The 5,360-nt window shown below is 37.5% G+C and overlaps 1 pseudogene; it reads left to right on the forward strand.

Annotated features, from left to right (window-relative positions):
- Window positions 1–938: 938 nt before the first annotated feature.
- Window positions 939–1,244, forward strand: LOC128094932 (10 kDa heat shock protein, mitochondrial-like; annotated as a pseudogene).
- The last annotated feature ends 4,116 nt before the right edge of the window (window positions 1,245–5,360 follow it).

Raw genomic sequence — 5,360 nt, forward strand, 5'->3', positions numbered from 1 at the left:
TATCTAAATTTTACCTGTCCTCTCAAAGTTGAAATCTTATGAAAATATATCATCTGTCTATCTATCTATCTATCTATCTATCTATCTATCTATCTATCTGTCTGTCTGTCTGTCTGTCTGTCTGTCTATCTATCTATCTATCTACCTACCTATCTATCCATCTATCATCTATCTATATTTGTTATCTATCTATATCTGTATTTCAAAATACATAATGGTAAATTCATAAAGCATATACCAAAATACCTGGGTACACAAAATTTCACAGTAAGTCTCTATTCATTTCACCATGCTTCTTGGCTTGTTAATTATTATCAGTTGCAAGTGCATACAAGTAAAGGTCATCTCCATAGCAAAAAGATAGTTTAGTTTTGTAGAAATAGAATAAGGATCCTTGTGAAGTGATGAGGCCAACCTTACCAACAACCAGACAAGGAGTTATTAGAGGGTACTGCATTGATATTTCAATATTATAGGGATGAAATGTACATGAACTACCTGATACATCCTACATGATTCTGGATGTTAAAGCTACAGCAGTAAAACACTCTGACAGAGTTCCTATACTCTGTAGTCATCAAAGCAAACAATAATCAAGAATGACAATCTTGGTTGGCAACAAAAACCCACTGATGAAAATGAAAGTCTAATATTATAGAAATTGACCAGTTGAGACTAAAATTAACTATTGAAACTCTATCTTGAGAAATAACTAGAGATGTGACTCTCAAGTAGCCAGGCAGAGTGCACAAAAGACATATTCTATAAATGCAAAAATTCAAAGAGTAAAAAGAGTCAGAATGACCAAGGATGAGAGTAAGAGGTAAGAAGGCAAGTTACATGGGATTTTCTTGGCCAGCATAAGGACTATTTGAACTATATTGGGAAATGGTTAAAAGTTTTAAGTTAAAGGCTTCTTGCAGCCTAAGTGCAGAGTCATGGCTGGACTAGCTTTCAGAAAGTTCCTTCTGCTCTTTGACAGATTATTCATTGAAAGGAGTGCCATTGAAACTGTAGCCAAAGTTGGCATGATGCTTCCAGAAAAGTGGCAAGAGAAGGCATTGCAAGTAACAGTAGTGGCTCTGGGATCAGGCACCAAAGGAAAGGGTGCAGAGATTTAACTAGTCAATGTGAAAGTTGGATGCAACATTCTTCTCCCAGAATATGGAGGCACCAAAGTAGTTCTAGACAACAAGGACTTATTCCTTAGAGATGGTGACATTCTTGGAAAATATGTGGACTGAAATCACTATTGAAATGGTGTCACATGAAGCTGCCCATTCTGCTGACATTAATGTAAATAATTTCCATGCCTCCCTTTTAAATAAACTGATGATGCCTAAACTAATGACATCCATTGTCTCTGAAGTTTAGTTTCACTGTACTGTTATAAACATTTCCAATAAAGTGATATAAATGAAAAAAAAAAAAAAAAGACCTAGGACTGGGCAAATAACATCTGCCCTCAGCTTGACTTCTTACAGGAGATAAATGAATACTGAACATTCTATTGGAGATAATTGCCTACCCATAGAAAAAATTAAGTTTTAAAAATAAATTTTCAACAAATAATGTTCTCATTATGTAGTCATGACTGATCTGGGCTCAGTATATAGAACTAACTGGTCTTCACTTCATAGAGACTCACCTCTGTCTTCCCTATGTTGGGACTGAAACCATATGCCCCACACTGAACCTCAAACTTTACCTTTATTATCTGCATTATTTAGCATTTATGTCTTCTATAAAATGCTGCTTAAGCTTAAAAGTTTCCCAGAAGCTTGGTAGTTTAGAATTTGGCTTTTCATAACATTTTCCCAGGCATTCAATGTTCAGTACAAATCTCACATTTATCTGTGTGTGAACCCAGAGAGACACTTTGTCTGCTTGAGCCAGTTCCTGGTGCCATATTGGTTGATTCATCACTTTATGAACTGAATTCCCATGCTAGTCTAAACCCTTTGAACATGATCATATGTATCTACAGTCCACTCAGTAATACTTGTTCTTCCTGCATTGTCTTATATTCCCTCGAAATTCATAGGGACATCTAATACCACCTTCCATATGCTCAGTTACTGCAGGAAGACTGGTTCTTCTGTTGCATTCCACTAACTGATACTCATGGGTGTGGTGATATTGTGTTCCCCAATATATTGTACATCCTAATAAACTTATCTGGGGTCAGAGAACAGAACAGACACCAGAAAATGGTGGCACTCACACCTTTAATCCTAGCATTCCAGAGGCAGAGATCCATCTGGATCTCTGTGAGTTCAAAGCCACACTGGAAACAGCCAGGCATGGTGACTCACACCTTTAATCCAAGGAAGTGATGGCAGAAAACCGAAAGGTATATAAGTTGTGAGGACCAGGAACTAGGCTGGTTAAGCTTTTAGGCTTTGAACAACAGTTCAGCTGAGATCTGTTTGGATGAGGACTCAGAGGCTTACAATCTGAGGAAACAGAAACAACTGAGGAATTGGTGAGGCGAGGAAGCTGTGGCTTGTTCTGCTTCTCTGATCCTTCAGAGTTCACCTCAATACCTTTGTTTTTATTAATAAGACTTTTAAGATTCGTGCAACACATTGCACGGCGGTGGTGGCACACGCCTTTAATCCCAGCACTCGGGAGGCAGAGCCAGGCGGATCTCTGTGAGTTCGAGGCCAGCCTGGGCTACCAAGTGAGTTCCAGAAGAGATGCAATGCTACACCGAGAAACCCTGTCTCGAAAAACCAAAAAAAAAAAAAAAAAAAAAAAAAGATTCGTGCAACACATGGAGACTTTGTATTGCAATAACTAAATGAATCTAATATTTCCTATGATGGAGCAATTTATTTAACATAAGTTGTATAGCTTTTGTGTCAAACAGGGATACTTAGTATATTACTTGGTTTCCTACTTTCCACAGCATTAAGAATGACTTTATCCAGTCCCATGACACTTAGCATCTGGAAGCCAGGTTTAAGAAACTCTTTCATTCAATATTTATAAGTTCCCGACATTTGGGGGTGTGATCATGCAAACGTTTAATCATATCACTTGAGTAACAGAACAGGTGGCTCTCTGTGACTAAAATGCCACCCTGGTATGCATTGCAAGTTACAGACCAGCCAGATCTACACAATGACTTCCTGGCTAAAAACAGCAACAAAAACAATATCAACACACACACACACAAAAATCTTCATCAATTTAAGCAATTCTGATGCAGAAAGTTCACTATCATAGTTTCCTTACTGGGCCATCTTTAAGGCCCCTGGATATGTAAAGAATCATATGTTTTCACTTTCCGTTTATTAACTGTTGAACCTGAGTAAAATATTTTATTATTTCTGACTCACTTTATCTCTCTTCACTGTATGATTCTTTGTATGGGTTGCAAGTCTTTTGCCCCAAGAAACTGATCTTTAGTAAAATTAGAATGTTATTCTCTTTTCCATGTACATGTAAGCCTATTAAAAATGACCCATTGAGGTCAGATACATACCTTTATTCCCAGGATTCAAAGAGACAAACAGGTAGATCTCTCTGCATTTGAGGCCAGCCTAAACTACATAGCTACACAGTGTCCCCACTCAGAAAGGACTACATAGTAAGAACCTGTTAAAAAGGAAAAACAAAAACAGGCAAGTCAACATCCCATTCCATCCTTCATTTTTACATGCTTTTGCCAAATCACAGGATGAATGCATATACATGTCTTTTCCTCAGAGTAACTCATCTCTTGCAGACCAAATAATTTCTTTCCTTTTTTTTTTTTGTTTTTTTTTTGTTTTTTCGAGTCTCTGTGTAGCTTTGTGCCTTTCCTGGAACTCACTCTGTAGCCCAGGCAGGCCTCAAACTCACAGAGATCTGCCTGCCTCTGCCTCCTGAGTGCTGGGATTAAAGGTGTACAACTCAGCATGGCTGGCTATGTTAATGTACATGAACAAGGCCACTCAACAGCTTCCACAACTTAAATATAATCATAATGCATATGCATTACTCTTATGGATGGTGTTATGAAATTTAGTTCTTCAATAATTTTAGGGATATCTCCACTCTTACCAGGTGGATGCTATTCATTATGGAGGCATGCCTTCGAATACAATATATAGGCAGATATCCACACTGGGACATTCCATTCTCTGTTGTCTTAAACATAATGGCACGCCATGACACCCATGAGAAGGAACATACTCTCGCCAATATAGCAAAAAGGCAAATCATCTCATGGTACTTGGGGTAGGCAGCTATCAGAAATTGTCCCATGGACATGCCGTCCTCAATTCTATCAGTACTGCTTGCATGCTTGGTTCCCCATATAGAGGCCGTGGAATCACTTCTCTTTGATATCAGTCACTGTTCATGCTCCAATTTTGTTGCATGAATTGCTGTGTGCAATAATTTATGCCTGAATTTCCACACTACATTCTCAATGAGTGTTATTCTATACATTTTAGATTTATTTATATTGTTTCAAATATCAGGGATATTTTTTCTTTTCTACTGTGGAAAGAGGGAGGAGGGACATGAAATTAGGTGGGTAAGAAGATGGAGAGGATCTAGAAGTTTTTGAGGAGGATAAGAATAATATCAAAACATATTGTATGACTAAAAAAGTGCTTAACAATGATGATAGCACTGGAAGTTCCAAACTGGATAGGCAGTTGTAGATAGCTGGGAGTAGGAGCAGTGATCTCCTCAGGAAAAACACATCAATTCATTGTGCAATTTCAAATGATCATCCATGAAAACATAGATACATGTAACATCATACGGACTGACAGGTTATATATATGAATACGTATGTGAGTAAATATATGTATGTATAAACATACATGCAGTAACTTATGTAGGGAAAAAAGAGCTCATTAATTTGATGGAGAGAGTGGAGGGTTATGAAGTAGAATTTGGAGGAAAGGAATGAAAAAATGTATTTACTGCATAAACTAAAAATATTTAAAATATGTGTTTTTATAAAAAAATACTTATTCATCAAAGAGTAATGAGTATTTAAGGCCATAAAAGATTGGTCAGCTAGTAAAAGTTCTTGCTGCCAGCTTAGTCAACTTGAATTTAAAACCAGGGATCCATGTGATGGAAGAAGAGAAATGCCTATTTTAATGAACCCTTTGACCTCTACACATGAAACATAAAATGTGTGTGTTCCTCTCTCTCTCTCTCCCTCTATCTCTGTCTCTGTCTCTCCCTATGTCTCTTTCTCTCTCTGTCTCTGTCTCTCTGTTTCTCTCGGTCTCTCTCTCACTGTCTCTGTCTCTTTCTCTCTCTCTCTCTCTCTCTCTCTCTCTCTCTCTCTCTCTCTCTCTCTGTGTGTGTGCTAATGCATACAAAACAAATGAATGTATAATTTTAAA

The sequence above is a fragment of the Peromyscus californicus genome, unplaced genomic scaffold (assembly GCF_007827085.1).
Source record: "Peromyscus californicus insignis strain IS unplaced genomic scaffold, ASM782708v3 Scaffold_4__1_contigs__length_199733344, whole genome shotgun sequence".
Lineage (NCBI taxonomy): Eukaryota > Metazoa > Chordata > Mammalia > Rodentia > Cricetidae > Peromyscus > Peromyscus californicus.